General features: G+C 58.8%; 2 long non-coding RNA genes, 1 other non-coding gene and 1 pseudogene across 3 annotated transcripts; 2 read left to right on the top strand and 2 right to left on the bottom strand.

Annotated features, from left to right (window-relative positions):
* The first annotated feature begins 614 nt into the window (after positions 1-614).
* LOC148051176 (olfactory receptor 6B1-like) lies at positions 615-1,977 on the top strand (annotated as a pseudogene).
* Positions 1,978-5,018: 3,041 nt separating this feature from the next.
* Positions 5,019-5,090, top strand: TRNAA-UGC (transfer RNA alanine (anticodon UGC)). The gene has a single exon. It is a non-coding gene; the product is annotated as a tRNA-Ala (tRNA).
* A 3,622-nt stretch (positions 5,091-8,712) lies between these two features.
* Positions 8,713-9,595, bottom strand: LOC148051174 (uncharacterized). Its single transcript, XR_015700242.1, has 3 exons — positions 9,551-9,595; positions 9,036-9,119; positions 8,713-8,844 (listed from the first exon to the last, which is right to left on the bottom strand). It is a non-coding gene; the product is annotated as an uncharacterized LOC148051174 (long non-coding RNA).
* An 855-nt stretch (positions 9,596-10,450) lies between these two features.
* On the bottom strand, positions 10,451-11,424 carry LOC148051173 (uncharacterized). Its single transcript, XR_015700241.1, has 3 exons — positions 11,285-11,424; positions 10,829-10,864; positions 10,451-10,539 (listed from the first exon to the last, which is right to left on the bottom strand). It is a non-coding gene; the product is annotated as an uncharacterized LOC148051173 (long non-coding RNA).
* Positions 11,425-20,793: the final 9,369 nt, after the last annotated feature.

Here is a 20,793-nt window from a genome sequence, read left to right as displayed (position 1 = left end):
GCACGGTTTTTGCTTTGCCTATTTAACTGTTCTAATTTAGTTTACTTCAATTATTAAACTGTTCTTATCTCAACCCACGAGTTTTCTCCCTTTTTCCCTTCTGATTCTCTCCCCCATCCCACTGGTGGGGAGTGAGCGAGCGGCTGCATGGTGCTTAGTTGCTGGCTGGGGTTAAACCACGACAGTCTTCTTACTCTCTTGGGTGACACCTCAATTCTCTAAAATTGTTCTTCTCTGAATGTACTCTCTTAGGGGAACCTGCAAATTTTCAGACAGCTTACAACAAAGCAGCCTCTCTTCAGGCCCCGCATCGTCAAGCATGCAGCCAGCATATGCCAGAGAGACTGAAGAAATATAGAGTATGCAGGTGAAGGATATCCAGGTGAAGAAGGCCTTAGTGCAGCTTTGCACAGAGGTTATCCTCAGGACATTGCATATAACGTAGGCATAAACCGCAGCAGTCAGTGTGAAGGAGCTCAGCAACACAGCGGAGAAGAGCGCAACGCTCATGTTTCATAGTAGCTGGTGCCCATGCGGGCGGCTCTCAGCAAAGGGATGATGCCGCAGAAGAAGCAGTCTCTACAGTGGGCACAGAGGATCTAATGGCATACAGGATGGTGGGGCTGAGCATGGAGAGAGATGCCGTTCCCCAGCAGCTAAAGATGAGCATGGAGCACAGCCAGGAGTTGGTAAGGACAGAGTCGTGTGAGGGGCTGCAAATGGCCCTGCAGCAATCGAAACACATCTCAACACATAGGTTAAACTCAGCTGTGCTGACGGAGAAGAAGGGACTTGTAAGCAGCCACAGAGATATCTTAATCTCCAGCATGAGACTGACAAACATGTTAGGGGGAATGACCAGAGTGAACCAAATATCCAAGAAGGACAAGGTTCTGTGGAAGGGATGCCTGCAGGTGTGGCACTAGTGGTGGAGCCAAAGGATGGCAATGGTGACTGCATTCCCCATGACAGCAAGCAGAGAAATCACCAGCAGCAGTGTGAAAAGGAGGGCGTTCAACTCATAAAGGACTGAATAGGCCTTCAGGAAAAATATTCTTGCTCTGGTATGGTTGTGAGGATCCATGTTGGTACCCGGTCAGTTGAAGGTGTGGCAAGGGTAATCAATATCGTGCTTGGTGAAATTCCTCGTTACCTTTGTCAACCTTCCTTTCCCTTTTCTTAGGTTTCCTTGTCCTTCTTTCGTGGACCTCAGATCAGATGCTTAATTCCTCCAATGTGGAAATCTGCTCTACCTCCACTACCCTGCCCAGGCTGCTGGCCAGCTTCCTAACCAGGGACAGAACTGTTTCTGCTCAAGGCTGCGTGACACAATTCTTTTTCTTTGCCTGTTGTGCAGGTACCGAGAGTCATCTGCTGGCCACCATGTCCTAGGATCAGTACTTGGCCATATGTCACCCCCTGCTCTTTGCCAGCCTCATGAAGCAGAAGCTCTGTCTCCAGCTGGCGGCTGGGTCTTGGCTAGCTGGATTACTAATGTCTACCATAGTCACTGGGCTACTTTCCAACTTACACTTCTGTGGTCCCAATGCAATTGATCACTTCTTCTGAGATTTTGCCCCATTGCTGGAGCTTGCCTGCAGTGACATCATGGTGCTTAGACTGGTTACTTTCATCATCTGCTTTCTGGATGTGGTCTTCCCATTTATGTTCACCTTGGTATCCTATATCTGCATCATAGCTGCGATCCTGAGGATCCCAGCCACCACGGGGAGGCAGAAGGCCTTCTCCACCTGCTCCTCTCACCTCAGCGTGGTCACTGTTTTCTATGGTACCCTCATCGTTGTCTATATGATACCCAGAATAGCCTCACTGAGGCAGCTCAGTACAGTGCTGTCCTTTTTCTACACCACGCCCATGGCCAATCCACTCATCTACAGCCTGCAGAACAGGCAAGTCAAGGGGGCTCTTGGAAATGCCCTCAGAAAAACTGTGGCCTGCATCAAGAGCTCCTACTAGTTGTGACCCACCAGGAATAAACAGGTTGTGGTTGTGTCAAGTGTGGACAACTCAGAAGTGCATATTTTGTGTACCAGGTATATCTTTAGAAGTGCAGAATCTTGGGACTGTTTGGGGAATGAGAAGTGGGAAAAGAGAATTTGTGTCTTAAGGAAATACAGGTCTGGTCCTGAAGAGTGTAAAAAACTTCCCTGGCTTTCTTCTTGCTTTAAAGTAACCACAATTGTGATCCTGCAAGTGGGAGCTGTTGAAATGCCACACCTGCCCAGGAGTGGCAGAAAACTTACTCTAAACATGTTGTTTTCTCTTCCGTTACCCAGCCAAGCTGAGGGGTGGGGGTCCTGCGTGTCTGGGATTCCTCAGGACATCTTCATATTGACGGTGAGAAGGGGAAGGTGAATCAAGCCCTTCCACTGGACATGTCTAAATCTGAGTAGATGAATCCCATCCCTCCTGTTCTCTGGGCTCTCTAGCAGAGGAGAACTGTGAAAGCTAGTGTCGTGGTTTAACCCCAGCCAGCAACTAAGCACCACGCAGCCGCTCGCTCACTCCCCACCAGTGGGACGGGGGAGAGAATCAGAAGGGTAAAACGGAGAAAACTCGTGGGTTGAGATAAGAACAGTTTAATAATTGAAGTACAATAAAACAGAACAGTTAAATAAGCAAAGCAAAAACCGTGCACGCAAACAAAGCAAAACAAAGAATTCATTCACTACTTCCCATCGGCAGGCAGGTGTTCAGCCATCCCCAGGAAAGCAGGGCTCCATCACGCGTAACGGTTACTTGCGAAGACAAACGCCATCATACCCAATGTCCCCCCGTTCCTTCTTCCTCCCCCAGCTTATATACTGAGCATGACATCATATGGTATGGAATAGCCCTTGGGCCAGTCTGGGTCAGCACACCCCCCCCCCGACTGTGCCCCCTCCCAGCTTCTTGTGCCCCTGGCAGAGCAGGGGAAGCTGAAAAGTCTTTGACCAGTGTGAGCACCACTTAGCACCTCTTTAGCAACAGCTTAGCACTACTTAGCAAGAGCCAAAGCATCAGTGCATCATCCACATTGTTCTCATCCTAAACCCAAAACACAGGCCCATACTGGCTACCATGATGAAAATTAACTCTATCCCAGCTGAAACCAGGACAGCTAGTCTGATAGGGCCAACTCCGCTGGAAAAAAAAAAAAAAAAAAAGTAGATCCTTCTTCAGAAGAAAGGTACAGACAAGCTGGGTCTCAGCTTCCCAAACTTTTAACACAGAAATCATTACTTCCCACTTCTTTCCTTCTCCTAATCTGACCCCCCTCCAGCCCCCCTCTCCCAATGTAATTACTTACTTGTTTCCCACTGGCTGACTTAGATATTGCAAATGGAGTCCTTCTGTTTTCTTCTTTCTTGCAAAAGAGAGCGAGGGCATGCTCATGGGGCATGACTGAGAACATCCACCCCCAGCAGCGGGCTTTCCCCATTACCTAGGCTGAGGCATGCTCACAAGATGGAAATGTCTCCATCATCCCTGATTTGTGCAAGGGCCTTCAGCCCTGACATACTCCCACAACACACTTATTCCTTCTCCACCCACAGACGTAAATCCCTTCCCACTTCCAGGCTCAAATCATGGTTGCAAGAATTTGATGCACTTCAGAAGAGGCCTTGAGCTTCTTGGATCTTCTTGGTGCTTATGGCAATGTTCCTGGCTCCCTCCAGATTTGACGGGCTTCCTGTCTATAACAAGGGCTTTCTGACAAGCTTTTACGAAATGTTTGTTTTTCTGTCATTCCTGTATGTGGAAAGAGTAGACACAATAAAGAAAGAAATATCCACCAAAACAGATGCTGAGTGAAGTGCCAGTAAGAACGAGGTGAGGCACCCCCATGGCTGTGGCATCCTGGCAAGAAGTCTGTCCTGAGAAGGGGATCCAGCCTCTGCCACTCTGGAGTGGGCAATCAGCAGTGCCCGTGCCACCTGGCAGAGACTGTCTGTCCAAGCACAGTTACTGTCTTGTCAGCTTTGAGTGCGAGCTTGAAACTGCTTGGCTGCAGGGGTAGTGCCTGCGGGATTATCACGGCTCCAAAAGAGCAGTCCTTCCAGGTCTTTCTTGAGCAAGAACGGGAGAGTCATTGCTGAGGATGGGCTTTGGGGCCGTGTGTGCAAAGCAGAATAGATGAGCAGCCCATCCCCTTAACTCCACTCAAGCACTCCAGAAGGTCACAGTGACTGTGCTCTGGTTTTGATTCCCCTAAACCCTCTCTGCTAGGCAGGGGCTCAGCAGGGAAAAATCTATGGCACTGGGCAACACAATTGCCCCAGCTGTACCACCCTGAGGACACCACCCCTGCGTGTGATCAAACCATCAACCTTTCGCTTAACAACTGAACACACTCACCCACCCTGCCACAGGGACCCCAGCCAGGGCTGTCCCCGGGCACGGCTTTGCTGTCAGGACAGTCCTCAGTGCTGAAGGAATGGGAACGTCCCTGAGCCCAACCCCCAGCCCCAGCCCCATGGAGATGGAAGCCTGCTGTTCACCTCGCCTGCAGGGCTGCTGGGGAACAGAGGGGTGCAGGGGGAGGGCCGGTGCCTGGAGGAGGGGGTATAAGATTTCTGCCTCCATGTGCCCTCCATGGCATGCCCTGGGATGCCATCGGAGCCTGGGGGCACATCAGTCCAGGGAGGGCATTTCCCTCACCCTGTTGCACTGCTGCTGCTGCAGAGTTGGGGACAGATGTGGCACAGTCGGCTGTTGCCCTGGGTGGCAGAGGAGGCTCGGGGAAGGGATTTTCTCCTCTCCGTTGACCCATCCCAGAGTGGGCCAGAGTGTGGGAGCAGCACCTGCAGCCAGAGCCTCCTTCTGCCCCATTGCCCTGCAGAGACTTTGAAGGGGCAGCGCTCTGCAGTGCAGCCCTGTGCCAGGGTCAGGCCTCAACTCCCCCTGTGTCAGAATGATTCAAGTGCCATTTAGTGCAGAGGGTTCGTGGGCACCCAGGGGAATACAGAACTTGTCATAGGCACATCACAGGAGGAGAGTGCCTCTCCTACCATTAAGGGGATGTAGCTCAGTGGCAGAGCACCTGCTTTGCAGGTGGGAGGTCCTGGGTTCAATCCCCAGCATCTCCAGGGCTACTTTTGCTCTGACTCCCCAGCCTCAGGCAGGCGCGGGCTGGAGCTCAGGCACTGGCCCTCTCCAGGCCCTGTGGGCCTGCCCTGCGGGCCTGCCCTGCCCACCCAGGGCTTGCCTGTGAGGTGAGGAGGGCTGTGTGTGCTGCCTCTGCTGAGCCCCTCTTGGAGGAGAAGCAGGCAGCTGTGCTGGACGTGGGCTCAGGTCACTGCCCTGCACCACAGACCCACCCCACCACCCAGGGACAATGCTCGGCAGCAGAGTGTAGGGAGACCTCAGGGAGGGGAGAGGTGTCAGCAGCACACTAGGAATCATTTCTGGCTGCACTGAGAGATGTGGTGTGGGGATGCTGGTTCAGCCCAGGCGCCCTTTGGGACCAGGGCCACACTGCCTTGGTGGCTTTCCAGGGATGAGGGTATGTGATTGTCCTCTCTCCAGGTGGAAATCCCATACCACATGGGAAGCACTCCTCTGTGCCTGCAGGTAGGGCTGTCTGAGTTGGATGAGCCTGGGCAGGGCTGTGGGACTCCCAGCTGGAGGAATGACACTTCTTATCCTGACCCTGTCTCCAGGTTCTTCTCCTTCCACCATCACCACTGGCTTAAGCAGAGCCTCAGCTCAGGGCACCTGCAACTGCTGAGGTCAGGCACAGCCCTGCAGAGGTGGGGCTGGTGGGGCCGGTGCCAGCCTCTTGTTCCTGGGGTGTTTGGTGTCTGTCGATGCTGCGCTGGTGGGATCAGGGAGGCACAGGCCTGTGCACAGCCATGCACAGGCGGGAAGGGCCAGATGATGCCTTGGCTGGTCCCCCAGCTAAAACACCCGCAACCAAGAGTGTGACACGGCCTTTCACTGCAGGGTGCCCAGCCCCCGGGAACAGTGAGCCCAAACTAAGAGAAATAAGGCTGCTCTCCCAGGGGCTTTCCACAGCCATGCTCTGCCCAGCGTGGGGCAGCAGTGCTGAGAGTTGGGGGTCTCACTGTGACCCCCCTCAGGTAGGTCCTCGGGAGCTGCAGGAGCAAGCACAGACCTGGGGCACAGTGACAATCCTGCTTTGCTGCAGAGACCACACCCAGCCCACAGGGCCAGACTGTTCAGGTCCCAAAAATGCCATGAAATGGGCTCTTCCTGCTCAGGCCTGCTGCTCCCTCAAGCACACCAGGCCTGTAGCGTACCTCCCTGAGGAAGAGGAGGCAAACCTCTGCCAGATGCCAGAGTAAGGGAGAAACATAATACATGCGGGAGGGCAGAGCAGGTGGGGAGGTGGCATGGGACAGGCACTGGGCTCTCTCACTGGTGCCCACTTGGGGAACCTTGAGTCTGCAGGTTAGTGTCCATACTGCCCACAGGACCCACCATCCTGTGTTCAAAAAATAACACTCCCCTCTTCTTCTTTACTTCACTTTTATACCTTATTCCTCTGAGATGCAGGGCTGGAGCTTATCCCAGTGGGAGTCTTCCAGGGGATGGAGGCTGTGTTTGCAATGCCCATGTTATATCACCCATCACCGTGGGAGTCTCACCCTGGGAACACTGCTCTCCCGTGGGGGCTGCCAGCAGGAAGGCTCCAGGGTATGGAGCAGAAGGATGTGTGAGCCTGGGCTTCCTCCAGATCCCCCAGAGTCCCCCAGGGGTGGAGGAGCTCCCAGCAGGGAATGGGTCAATGTGGAAGTGGGAGAGGATGTTGGCGACAGCTGCCTCCTGTCCTCTTCTCCTCTAGGGCGAGATCCTGCTGTTGGCAGCAGTACTGAGCTGCAGCAACTCCCCACAGGGAGCCAACACACCTTCCAGCCTGCAGCAGAGGAGCCTTTCAGGGAAGAGCTGGAGGGGTGTGGACACCCACCAGTGGGAGCAGGGAGGGCAGTTTGGGCTCCAGGTCCTGACAAGTGCCAAACTCTTCTCCCCACCTGGCTCCTGTGGGTTTTTCTGCCCATGGGCACTGGGGCTGGCGAAAGCCCCAGCCAAGGGAGAGGGACTGAGGCTCCGCTCCCAGCAGCACCTGTTTTAGGGGAGGGACACAAAATCTCCTCTGCCATGGAAACGTGCCCACATGAGCATCCTCCTGGATGGGCCCTTCTCCAGACCAGGGGCTAGGCTACAGCTTTTGGCTGCAGCACACGTCTCATGGGGATCCCTTCTCCATCCCCAGCCCTCCAACAGAGCTGAGGGAAAGGTGCCCCCATCCCCCCTGTACCTGCACACAAGTACTGCCCCGACACAAACCCAAACTGACACCCCTGGCGAGGCAGCAGGAGGGCAGGGGTGGGGGCTGGAGGGGAGCAGGAGGAGGGGGTCCCAGGGCTGCTGTGGGGCCTTACAGCCCCTGCTCAGGAAGAAGGCAGCTCTGTGGCTGTGACAAGAGTGCTCGGGGGTCTGTGAGGGCCCAAGGCTCCAGGAACAGCCCATGGAGACGGGTCCTGGCAGAGCATGAGGAGAGGGAATTCCAGCCCCGTGTGTCCCAGAAAGTGGCTCTGCACCCTGTACTGGGGCAGTGTGAGCAGAGCTGCCTCCTAACCATTGTGGGAGGTAATCCAGGGGCCATGATCCCCGCAGGGGCTGGCTGGGGTGTTCAGGGCACTGCGGCCACCTTAGGGCTCACTTCTGTGGGGCCACAGCCCAGGGCTTACCCTGACATGGCAGCTCTGTCATGGCCTCTGCACTGTGGGACCAGCATGGCCCAGGCAGGGTCTGGGGGAAAGAGCAGCTGGAACCCCCAGGGTGAAGAAATGGGTGCTCCTGCTGGAGTGCATCACGGCAACTATCAGAGAGCCATTTTGAGTAGAAACTGCCTGTGGCCAGCAGGATGGAAAAGGTTCTGTCAGCAGGATTAGTCCCCAGGCACCAGGGGCTCTCGCAGCCCCACAGCCTGACCCCGAGCTTGCTGTCCCTGAGACGCGCCCCTTCCCTACCACTGTGTCTTTGTTCTCTGCTCCCCTGATCAGCCTCAGGGAGATGACCTGACACCTGGGCAGGCAAGCAGCAGCTCCGGGTCAAAGCCCTCAGAGACTTTTAATAAGAGCCAATATGGATGCACAGTGTAAAAATGGGAATAAAAATAGAGGAAACTCCCGGCCATTTCTGCTGCCCGTGGTAAAGGGAGACGGTTCTCTGGTGCTCACAGCTCTCCCAGCTGCACAGACCTCTCCTCCCTCCTGCCTGCACCCAGCTGCACAGCAGGGATGGGCTCTCCTGGCCTGGGACTCAGGGACTGTTGCGAACCAAGCTCTGCTGTCACAGCCTTTGTGTCCTCATGGGGATGTGCCAGAGACACCTCTTCAGCATCATCATAGCCCATGCTCCCCAGGGGACACGGACGAGGTGTCTCCTTCAGCTCCAGGGACCCCAGCACTTCTCCGGGAGAGCAGCCTGCCCCCTGGAAGCAGCAAGGCAGGACATTGCAGTACACCCCATGGGGTCTGGACATCACCTTCCTCCCCACTCCTTACCACATTCAGCTCCTTCCTCCCACCCCCAGTCCCTCCAAGGACAACTCCTGGGTCAGGTTCCCCTTTCCCAGGAGCTTTGGGTGTCAGTACGGTAGTGACTTGCGTGGCACCAGGGATGGTACCCCAGGAACCGGCAGCACTATCTTTCCCTCTCACCTCCAGGTGCATCCCCTGGGCCCCGCTCCCTCCGCTGGTGCCCTGGGCATTTCCCAAACTCCCTGCCTGGGGGAAGCATCATCCTCAGGGTCAGAAACCTCCCTGGCATCATCATAGCCATCCACTGGGTCACCTCCAGGCAGGACAAGAACATCTGAAAGGAGAGGGCAGCTGGTGACAGCGAGGAGATACACCCTCCAGAGCAGAGGATGCACAGGGACAGAGGGCTGAGACACTGGTGTTGGCAGCACCGCAGGAGGCCCCCATGTCCTTCCCACCTCTGATGGTGACACCTCTGTCCATCACATGGCTGCAGGGAGATCAATGTCTTCCCGCCTCTGTTACCTGGTGCTGATCCCAGACCATCCTCCTCCTCGCTGTCCCCAGGGTAGGGCTGCAGCTGGGTCAGGGACTCCTCTGAATAGGACCCTGGTGAGATGCACAGTGGGTGTTATGGAGCGAGCCCCATGGACTTGTCTCATAGTCAATGCTGCTGGGGAAGGGGGACCCACAGAGCTGGGGCTGCATGGGGAGGAGGGCTGGGAATTTACCCTGCTCCCCCAGGACAAACACCATCTCAAAGGTGCTCCCAGAGCTGCCCTAGCGCAGCCCCTTCCCTCACTCCTCGGGTGTCACATGGGGTGCAGGGGCAGGAAGAGAGGGGCTGTCCAGCTGGGATGGGCAAAGCTGGTTGGGAGGAAGCTCCTCTCCCGGGCCCAGGACCTGGATGCTCTCCCCACAGACCACACGGCCCCAGCACTGCAGGGACCATGGGCTGGGGAGGCTTCAGGGGATCAGCCCTGTGTTGGGGCCAGGGAAAGGGTCCCGCAGATGGGCCTGCAGGGAGGACCCACACCCACCTGAGCGACCAAACCTTGCCTGCTTCTCCCACACTGGGCTGTAACCACCAATCTCCTCATGCACAGCCTCGGGGAAGAGCTCCTGAGCCCTCCTGGAGCCTGGGGACAGAGGCAGGGCTGGCACAGGGACAGGCAGAGAGAGAGAGGCAACGGGATCCCACTGTGCTCCCCCAAACCTGTTCCTTTGGCCATCCCAGGACTGGTCCGACAGCACAGCCCCACTGCGCTGTCCAGGCACGGCTGCCACATCCCCAGAGAGGGCAACATTGCTGTGGAGATTATCTGGGGCAGCGTCACCCTCGCATCATCCTTTCAGAGACAGCACTCATGCCCCTCTGGCCCCTGGGTCATTCGCAACCCTTGTCTGACCTTGGAGCAGCTCCCATGTTTCTTCGCCACCTGGAGCTGCCCCTTATCTGCCCCATGGGTCTATAGCAGGGGCGCTTCCCTGCTGGGGGATGGGTGAGGATGGGCAGGGCTGGGCAGAGAGAAGGACAGCTTGGGGGTCTGACAGCATGGAGATGGACTCTACTGCCCCATGCTCCTCCGGTCATCTCCCTTGCCCCAGAGCCCCCTCCAGCCCTACCCAGAGCACTGCCAGCCTTGGCCATCTCCACTCTGCCATTTTCTCTCCTCGCCCATCACTAGCTCCCCCCGCCTCTGGGCTCTCTCCGTCCCTTGCTGCTGGTGACCCATGGCCAGGCAGTCAACGGGGTGGTGCATAGGACAGGCGGCAGCACACAGTCTCATCCCCCCAGCTCTGCCTGTACCCCTCAATGACACCCCCCGCCAGCACCCCACAGCCCTTCCAGGAGGCATGGTCCCTGGGACTGCTATGGAAGGACCCACCTCTGCGCCCAGCCCTGGCGCTTAGCACTTGTCCAGCCAGGGGAGGGCCAGGAGCAGGCAGAGAAGGGCCCCCAGGATGATGCAGATGATGACGGGCACTGAGACTCTCCCGCTGCTGGTCAAACGACCCCGGGTAGGATCTGCATGGGCAAAAACATAGAAGGGGCAACACCAGGCCTGGGAGAGTTGAGGGCAGCACCAGTCCTGACCCCCATCACTCAAGGCAGCAGAGGGTGGAGGACCCCAGAGGTGAGTAATGGGGAAAGCTTCCACCCTGCTGAGGAAATTACAGCCCTCCCCAACTCTCCCACCACCACCCCAGTGTCTCCTCCTGGGAGCTTCACACCCCAGCAAGGAGCCCCTTCCATCCAGCTGTGGGTCACAGCCTGCTGCTGGGGATACCCAGCCTCGGGCAGGAGGACAAGTTACCTGCTCGGGGTGGGGATGCTGCTGTCCTGGCTGGAGCTGCAGAGGAGGAAAAGGAGAGCGGGGCTGAGAGGACGGGTGTGTGGGTACTGGGGAGCCTCCTTCCCAACACGCCCTGTGTGTGTCTGGAGATGTCCCTGACACATCCCACCCAAATTGCCCCTCCAGTAGTGCTACAAAGGAGGGCCGGGACAGGCCCCCCAGCCTCTGCTTTGGGTGGCAGGCAGGATGGCACAGGCAGCCCAGGGGACAGCCCTGGGGCTGCAGGGCCCCACAGGCGGTGGCCTGAGGACTCGCAGCTCCACTGAGGCTGCTCCCCACCTGGCACCAGGCTCCTGCACTCTGCAGGAATGGTCTCGCTCTTGGGAGGTCAGGGGCCATGCCACGACCAAGTGGGTGAACGGCCTTCTCTAGCTCCCTGCCAACACCTGAACAAGAGGTCCCAGTCCTGCCGCTCACCTGAGCAGCGCACAGCAGCGTCTTCCTTATGCCGGCAAGCACCGCCATCCCCGGGCAAGGCCCAGCAGTGCTGCAGGGACAGCTCCGTCCCCCGGCACTCCACCTGCTCCAGCCAGATGGGGCCTTGCCCCATCCCAAATGCGGCCTCATTCAGGGCAGACACCACAGGGCCACAGCCCAGCTGCCTGCACACCACCTCAGCATCTTGGATGTCCCAGGAGTCGTCGCACACCGTCCCCCAGGACCCACGGTGCCAGACCTCCACTCTGCCCGAGCACCCATCCTCGCCTCCCACGGCACGAATCTTCTCCCTGTCTGGAGAAGGCAAAGACCTCCCGTGGCACCCAGACAGCAGGCAGAGCCCTGCCAGACAAGAAGGGTACACAGAGGAGCAGCTCAATACCTGTGCAGCTCGTGGAGTTGGGGCATGGGGCCAACAGGGGCCAAGGGACATTTCTGGGCGTCGCCCTGAAGAAAGAAACCCTGTAGTGAAGGGGCTGGTTCAGGGGATCGTGCAGAACACAGCAAGGCTGAGCTCTACTTGTGCCTCCCTGTACAATCTTGGTCATGGCAGCATCTGAACCCCAGTCATTCAGGGGACACGCGCAGGTCTAGGGGGACCCTGACTGCTCAGCCCCTAAAGGTCCCTGGTTCACAGAGCAGCGGTAGTGTGTCTATGGAGGGGAGACTCTTCTGAACCCTGTCTGGTCTCCTTCTGAGACCTCACCTGGACATGGCTCTGCCTCTTCCAGGTGCTAGTGGCAACCTGGGTGGCAACTGCTGCTGGACATGTGTGGCTGGGGTCATAGTTGTGTGCTCACCAGCAAGAGTAGGGTCTGACACGGGAAGGAGAAGCCCCTCCAAGCTCTTTCTCTGCCTTTGGCTGTGTGCCCAGTGCGGGGAGCAGGAGCTGGGGAGTGACACTGGTGCCCGAGTGGCTCAGAGTTACCGTTGCAGGTGATGTGGATCTCGTCTCGCAGGTCTTCACATGACTGTGCATCCCAGGGGAGTGGAGGGACACTGCCAGAAGGAGCGCAGGTTTTCTCCCCACACTGCACGTTATCCCAGCCACGCAGGGCCAGAACCCCCAGCCTGCCATGGGGCAGCTGTGTTTCGAGGGATCCTCCATCCTCCCGCAGCCTAGCTCCTTGCATGCCAGCGACACCGTGTCGAGAGTCTGCATCGAGTTGGAGCAAATGCTCCCCCATGTCCCCGTTGTAGAAAACCTGCAGGCGCCCGGAGCAGCCATCGCTGTCTCCTCCAGCCTCAGGGCCACGAACTCTGGAAGGAAAAGGCACCAAGGGGGAGACAGGCTGGTCTGGGGCTGTGGGAGAGGGAGCGCCTCTGCACTCGCCAGGCCCTCAGCCAGGCAGGGGCATGGCCAGCACATCCCCTCTTTGCACCCACAGGGAGCAGAGAAAAGTCCCTGATGCACTGAACACCCCCTGCCCTTCCCGATAACACTTGGGAACTGCTGAGCTCCCCCAGGGACTCCCCAGTGGGACTGAGGGTGCCCGTGCATGGGTGCCTGCAGCATGGGCTCAGGCAGGAGTTCAGAGGCAGCCAGGGACAGCCTTTGCCGTGCCAGGCTCTCCCCGCGTCCTGGCCTCCCCACGAAGCCAGGGTCCCACCACAGACCTGAGCAGATGATTTCCCTGCGTCCTCTTTGTGCCCGCAGTCGTGCTGCCCCCAGGGCCTGGCAGGGCAGTCCCAGAGGGCAGCTTCATGCCAGGAGCAGTTCATGCCATCCAGCCAGATCTGTCCGGAGCCTTCCCTGAACCGAGCGGAGCCAGTTGCCCCTCCACTGCCCCTCCACAGCCCAGCTGGTGGCAAAACGACAGCAGCATCAGACAGGTCCCAGCCATCGTCGCAGACGGTCCCCCAGCTGCCCTGGTAATGAATCTCCACTCTCCCGGCGCAGCGTCCAGACCCATTCACCCAGCCGGACCTTGCCGGCTCCCTGCAGTGGGGAGAAACCCCAGTTGCTGTCAGGGAGCTGGCTGCCCACCCACCCCATCATCTGGGGGGCCTGTGCAGTGCCGCTCACCCCAGGCCAAATGACTCCCACGTCCTTTCCATGGCAACCCCTGCCGGCCAGTGCACTCTCAGGCAGGGAGGTGTTGCATTGGGTCAGGTTGGTCTCATGCCCTGCGCACCGGACCCCTCGCAGCCCTACGGGGCCCCGTCCCTCGCTCAGGCTTTGGGGGGTTGTGGGCTTTGCTCTGCCTGTCCACACTGCAGCTGCCCGGCACACCACGTTGGCGCTCCTGCATGTCCCACTGGTCATCCAGGACTCTGCCCCACGTCCCACGCTGGAAGATCTCCACTCGCCCGTCGCACCGGCTCCCTCCACCCACCAGCCGCAGGGACGCAAAGCTGGCCGAGCCTGAGGAGAGCAGAGATGCCACAGTCATTGGCGGCACAAGGGAGCATGGCACCCTTCAGGGAGGGGACAGCAAGGGGGAGTTTTCAAAAAAAAACAGGGCAAGATTGAGCCTTGTGCTGACAAGAAGCAAGGGCAGAGCCCAGGCCCGCTCTGCAGCTCACACCCAGGTCTGCTGCTGCTGGGGGCACCCAGGCAGCTCCAGCATGGGTGGTGGGGAGGAAGCTCTGCAGGGCTCTCTGTGGGGATGGGATGTGGTTGTCTGCAGCTAGAGGGATGGAGCAGAGCCCTGCAGCCCTGTCCTGGGCTCATCCCACATGCAGAAAAACACAGGAGCCCAGGCCTGCCAGTGGCACCGGGGCCTAAGCCGCTGCCCTGGGGGCAGATGGCTGCCTCCATTCAGTCCCCTGCTCTCCCACAGCAGAGCAGTCACTCCTGAGCAGGCAAAGCCCTCCAGAGAAGGCTCCTGAGGAAGCAAGGGGTTTCTCCAGGGAGAAATTCAGCCTGGTACTGCCATGGGACCCCTGCTTTGGGTGGCCATGTCGCACACAAAGGGCAAATGGACTTAATGCAGCACTTTCCCAGCACTCACCTGAGCAAATGACAGCGGCGTTGCTCCCATGGGGGCACGGTGAGGCCCCCAGGGTGATCACTGGGCACTGTCCCAGAAGTGGGCTTCAGTCCCGTCACAGTGGAATGAGTCTCTCCCAGACAGGGCCAGTCTCTCTCCCAAAATGTTCTCCTCCAGGAATGGACTCGGCAAACCCGCAGTTGAGTTGTGACGACAGAGAACGTGGGCACCCGAGAGATCCCAGCGGGAGGCACCAGAGGGTCCCCCAGGTCCCCAGCACCTGGGCCTCCACCCTCCCTGCACACGCCGTGCTGCCGTTCACCAGCCTGAACCCTGTGTACTCTGGGGACAGAGAAGGGAGGGGACTGAGGGTGGATTGGTGCTCCTGTACCCTCAGTAGCTGGCGCAGAGGCCAGGGGGACAGCATGCACCTTTCTTCTCCTTCTGCACTATTTTCATGCTGCAGACAACCCACTCACCCCCTCCCTGTCCTCACACCAGCCCATCATGGTCCTTTGCTCTGTTCCCCAACCCCCCGGCACAGCTCAGGTGTGTTCAACACCCCACCCTGAGTCCTTGCTTACGTGTGCAGGTGACAATAGTGCTGTTCGCACATAGGTGCAAGGCTGGTCCCTCGCAGACCCCCTGGGGCAGGAGGTGAGGAGGGATTCATTCCCCACACACTGCAGCTCTCCATCCCCACATGGGACCCATCCTTTCTCCAAAGTGAGCTGCCCCAGCCACAGAGCAGGGCCACACCGCACTGCACAACTCCCTGCGAGACCACGTCAGCAGCTTTGGGACCAAAGCTGGAATCACAGACAGTTTTCCACTGGTCCCCATCATGGATCTCCACACGTCCTGAGCAGTGGCTCTTCCACTTCCCACCAGCCGGACAAATCCTGGAAAAAAAGAAAACAACTGAGAGCTCTCTGGCAGTTCCCACATCACCTCCAAGCAGGCTGTGACCAAATGGCCCATTGCACATCCCAAGGGGAAGCTGTTGGGGGGAGTGTTGGAGACACAAACACATCCAGGCCCCCCTGCACCTCTTCTCTACACCATCACAGCACTCAAGGGTATGTGTCTATCCCAGACCCACAGCAGACCCTGACAACCACATTGCCACCTTTGGGACCAAAGCGTTGAGTCACATGCAATTTTCCAAGGGTCACGGTCACAGCTCACTATACGTCCTTAGCAGGGGCTATTCCCTCTGACCAGCCAGCAAGATCACAGAGCAACCAAAGACCCCTGAAAGTTCCCACAGCCTTCTGACAGTCCCCTGACCATGTCCCACCTGATCTCCAAGGTGGCCAAAGGCAAAAAGCCCCACGACCACCCCAGCTGCTCTCAGGGGATGCTGATGGCACAAACAAAGCAGGACCCACCTGCCGCTCCTCAGAAATAAGCCCAGCACATGTGAGCTTGCTTCTGTCCCAAACCCACTGCCACAGGCACTGCTCAGACAATCTGCTGCTGCCCACAGACCTTGGGCTGCCTGGCACTGGTCCTGGGCACTGCAGCACCCAGAGCTCTTGGGGTCCAGGGAAATGAGCCCAGACACTCTTGGCTGCTGCAGCTCTCTCTGCCCCCACTGAGCTCAGGGCCAGGCATGAGGAACCTCTTGGTGCCACCAGAAACAGGCCCGTGCTCCCAGGGGGTCTTGGGCGGTTGGGGCACTGCTGGGAGATGGGACATGTCACAGGGCACAAGCATAGTGAGGCTGTACCTGTGGTTGGCATCTGTGGCAGCCCCCTGCTACGGCACCTGCCCAGGCAAAAGGTCCTCAGTCCTGGCCCAGAGCGCACTGCTGGATGCTCATGTCCCTGGCCAACAGCTGGGCAGAGGGCAGGAGAGTGGACAGAAGAGCAGCCCTGGGCTTACACAAGCTCCCAGTGCAAGGGCAGGCACAGAGGAGAGCCAGTCAATGCTGGCAAATCCAGAAGTGGAAGGCGGCCAGGGGCTGGGACAGACATAAGAGGCTGGGCAGCAGGTCAGCGCTCCTGGATGCGACCGTGTCCCCACGGGCAGGCTCTCATGGGGGGTGACCCTGGGAGATGAATGAGGTGCCACATGACACCTTGCTCCACAGACCAGGCCAAACGCTCCCTCCTCTCCGAGCAACCCCGCGCACAGCTTCAGCCAAGGGACTTGTGCCTACCAGGGAGCACAACCCCAAAGCAGCTACCATCCCATGCCCTTCCCCGGTACTGTGGGTGGCCACATGAGTCACTCTTGGTGGCCCTGGCATGGGGGGACCTGGCCCTTGGCACGGCCAGGCAGGTCCTGGGTGAATACAAGGAGAAAGATGAGAATCAACAGACAATGTAGGGCAGGGTGGGGGATTCATCTGAGCCAGCTCAGAGGCCAGGCAGGGTGTGGGCACCTTAGGTTGGGCTCCCTCTGGGCTTTTCCCAGGGACTGGGAACACCAGCAATGACAGCCTCAGCTAGGCAGTGCAACCGGCCACATTGAGCACTGTTCCCGTGCCCACTTGTTGCTCCCTGAGGGCACAGCCAGGTCTCTTTTCCATCCCAGCCCCAGAGGTGAGGAATAGGCACAGTACACTTACCTGAACACATCACTCCAGCGTCACCATCATAGAAGGCAATCATTTTCACCCCCATCCTCTGTGTGGGCAGTCCAGAGAGGGCAGATTCGGGGGTCTGCATTACAGCCAACATCATCCATCCAAATGGGGCCAGATCCTGGCCCAAAGTGTCCATACTGCAGGGGGCTCCAACAGCAGACCCACAGTCCAGCTGCTTACAAACCACTGCTGCATCGTTCATGTCCCAGTAGTGACCACACACTGTCCCCCACTGGCCCCCATGTTTCACCTCCACTCTCCCAGCACAGTGCCTGCACCGTTCATTCTGTACCTCACCTCCACAGCACCTTCAAACACTGACACAGGACCAGTCAGGACAGCACTCAGCCCCAACACTGTGGGTCTGAGGGAACCCCTGCCCGGGTGGAGTCAGAGGTGCCAGGGTGGGAACCCACTCCCCCTCCAGGATGTCCCTGGGGCACTGCAGGGGCCCCTTCTATCCCCACGGGCTGCACAAGCCTGAGGATGGCCAGCTCCACTCCTGCTGGGTCATTTTGTAGCCCCACAGACTTTGGCACCCTCCTTCCACCACAACCGGCCCCCTGCAGCCTACCCTTGGCCCCTCACCCACCCAGGGCACTCATCCACTCCCCAGACAGCACCCTGAGAAGAGACCTGCCCCCACCCGGGCTCCCCCAGGCACACACTGCTGCTTCTCCCCAGGGCCCTGAGATCCCCTGCACCACAGCCTGCCCTGGGCATCTCTCAGCTCATCCTCCACCCTCAGCCCTTTACGTGTCCCCTCTGGTGCAACAGGATGATCCCAGTGAGCCCTCCCAACCCATGCCCCCTCCTTGTCCTTGGGCATCAGCCCAGCCCTGCCCTTGTCTAGGATCCCCCAGGAAGGTCATCTCTCTGCCAGCCTGTGGGAGCAAAGACACCCCAGGTCCCTTGTCTCCACAAGCACAACCTGCCCCCCTAAAGGCTGGAGCTACCCCAGTGCTCAGCACCCCACCCTGAGTCCTTACATGTGCAGGTGACAACAGCGCTGTTTGTGTGGGTGCAGGGCTGGTCCCTGGGGGACTCCCTAGGGCAGGCGGCGAAGAGGGATTCATTCCCCACACACTGCAGCTCTCCATCCCCTACATGGGACTCATCCCACCTTCTCCCAAGTGAGCTGCCCCCGGCCACAGGCAGGGGCACACCGCACTGCAACTCCCTGCAGACCACGTCATGCGGCAGCAGGACCAAAGTGTGAGTCACAGACAGTTTTCCACTGGTCCCCGTCATGGATCTCCACCCATCCTGAGCAGCGGCTCTTCCCTTCCACCAGCCAGACAAATCCTGGAAAAAAACTAAAATAACTGGGAGTTCCCAGAGCCCTCTGGCAGATACATGACCACATCCTGCATCACCTCCAAACAAGCCTGTGACCAAATGGCTGCATTGCACATCCCAGGGGAAGCTGTTGGGGGAGTGTTGGTGACACAAACACATCCAGGCCCCCTGCACCCCTTCTCTACACCATCGCAGTACTAGAGGTTATGTGTCTGTTTCAGCACCAGGCACTGCTCAGACAACCTGCTGCTGCACGAGGCACCCTGTGCTGCCTGGCATAGTCCCCCCAGCACTGCAGTGGTGCGAGCAGTTTGGGTCCAGGGAGAACTGGCCTAGATGATAATGACTGCTGCAGCCTGCTCAGCGCCTGCAGGGTTTGGGATCAGGCAGGACCATCACCTTGATGCAGCCAGAAATGCACCCCTCTCCCAGGGGAGTTCTGGGGCATTGGGAGGTTCCTGTTAGGGGCAGATAATGCGGAGCACAGCAATGGTGTGGCTGTTACCATGGCTGGGGTGCCTGTCCAGACCCCTCCGATGCCTGCTCAGATAGGGTGTCCTCAGCCAGGCACACAGTGCTCTGCCCAGAGGTGCACAGGTCCCAAGCCAACAGCCAGGCAGAGGGACAGGAGACCCGCATGCCCCCCTGGGCTCATGCTGGCTCAGAGGGTAACAGCAGGCACAGGTGAGAGTCAGTAAATGATGCCAAAGCCTCTGTTTCTTGGGGCAGTGTGGGGAACCATGGGCAGGCAGGAGAGGCTGGGCAGCAGGTCAGCGCTGCCTGCATGGGGCCATGGCCCTGTGGGGCTGTCACAGCCCCAAGTGACCTCCCAGTATGAGCCTGGGCATGCCGTGATGCAGAAGGGAGCAGCCAGAGTCAAGCAGCTGCCAAACTCCTAAGTCTCGCAGTGCTGGACCACACAGCTGAGCCCCAGGGACAGGCAGCGAAGGGCTGTGTGCCACCCTGCTCCTCTCCCAGGGCCCAGCACTCATGCTCTCCAAAAAGCCCTTTTGATTCAGTTGAGGTACTCATGCCTGTCCAAGGGGAATGACCTGGGGGACCAGCCATCTCATGCCGTTCCTCCAAGGTGTGGAGTGCCAAGCAAGTCCCCCCTGGTTTCTCCAGCTCAGGGACCCTCAGCACTGTTAGCTGGGAACTGGCAGAATGGGTGGAGACCAGTGGAGATCAGTGGACACCCCAGGGCAGGGATGGAAGATTCATCTGCAGCCCAAGACACTGACTGAAGAGGGGCTGAGACACTGTGGCAGGGTCAGTTCACCCTGCGGTAGGCTCCCTCTGGGCTTTTCCCAGGGACTTCAGAACACCAGCAACGACAGTCCCAGCTTGGCAGTGTGACCAGCCACATTGGGCAGTGCTCCACTGCCTACCTGTTTCTCCCTGAGGGCACACCCAAGGTCCCTTCCCCCATCACATTGGCAAAGGGGAGGAACAAGCTGTCCCCTTACCTGAACACATCGCTCCAGCGTCCCACCTATGATCACAGTCATGTTTACCCCATCCTCTGTGCGGGCAGTCAGACAGGGCAGATTCAGTGCCATTACAGCCAACATCATCCATCCAAATGGGGCCAGATCCTGGCCCAAAGTGTCCATACTGAGGGGCTCCAACAGCAGACCCACAGTCCAGCTGCTTGCAAACCACTGCTGCATCGTTCATGCTCCAGTAGTCACCATGCACTGTCCCCCACTGGCCCCCCATGTTTCACCTCCACTCTCCCAGCACAGTGCCTGCTGCCGTTCACCAGCCTCACCTCCACAGCACCTTCAGAAGCACAAACATGGGACCAGTCAGGCACAGCACCTGACCCCAACACTGTGGGTCTGGGGGGGTCACCTGCTCAGGCCATGTCAGAGGTACCAGGGTGGGAGCTCTCTCCCCTCCAGGCTGTCCCCAGTGTAGTGAGGGGGTCCCTTCTATCCCCATGGGCTGCGCAAGGCTGGAGGTGTGCAGTTCTGGCCCTGCTGGGTCATTTGCCATCCCACCGCACCTGAGCACCTTTTCCCACCCCAACGGCCACCTGCCCCCTGCCCACACACACCTGCACACTGTGCCCACCCCTGCACAGGGCACCCTCTTTCCCTGAGCCCCGCACCCCCTGGACAGCCTCGTGTACCCGGGCCTGCAGCTTCCCATGCAAGTCGCCTGCCCTGGCACCATCCATACCCCACCCCCACCCCCAGGGCTTTCTGTGCTCCCACCAAGACGATTCCGATGATCCCCCCACCCACATCCCCTCCTCACCCCTGGTGTCCGCCCCGGCCTCTGCACTGGGCCAGGCCTCCCAGGAAGGATGTCTCTCTACGCAGATGCCCCCGTCCCCTTCTCTCTGCGGGGCACAAACTGCCCTCATGGGGTCAGGGCTCCCCTGGAACAAGGGGGCAGTCAGCAGCACACAAAACCCTCCCGCAGTGCCCCAGGAGCTGGCAGTGCCCTGGGGATCTCTGCGTGCTGCCGTCTCCAGCTAAGGCCACCACTGCCTCCAGAGGCACAGTGCTGGGCATCCGGGGGTCCCAAAGGGGTACCCCAGGACAGGCTGTCTATGAGTACAGCCAGGCTAGAGCTGCCTTCAACACCGGAGCCCTGGAAAGGGAGGTACTCTCCCACCCAGACAGGCGAGCACAGGGTCCATGGACTTGAGCACC

The sequence above is a fragment of the Nipponia nippon genome, unplaced genomic scaffold, assembly GCF_047370975.1.
Source record: "Nipponia nippon isolate SJK-2023a ecotype South Korea unplaced genomic scaffold, ASM4737097v1 scaffold_64, whole genome shotgun sequence".
In the NCBI taxonomy this organism is placed as follows: Eukaryota; Metazoa; Chordata; class Aves; order Pelecaniformes; family Threskiornithidae; genus Nipponia; species Nipponia nippon.
The sequence above is the reverse complement of the archived record's forward strand: the minus strand, read 5'-3'. Positions and strand labels throughout refer to the sequence as shown.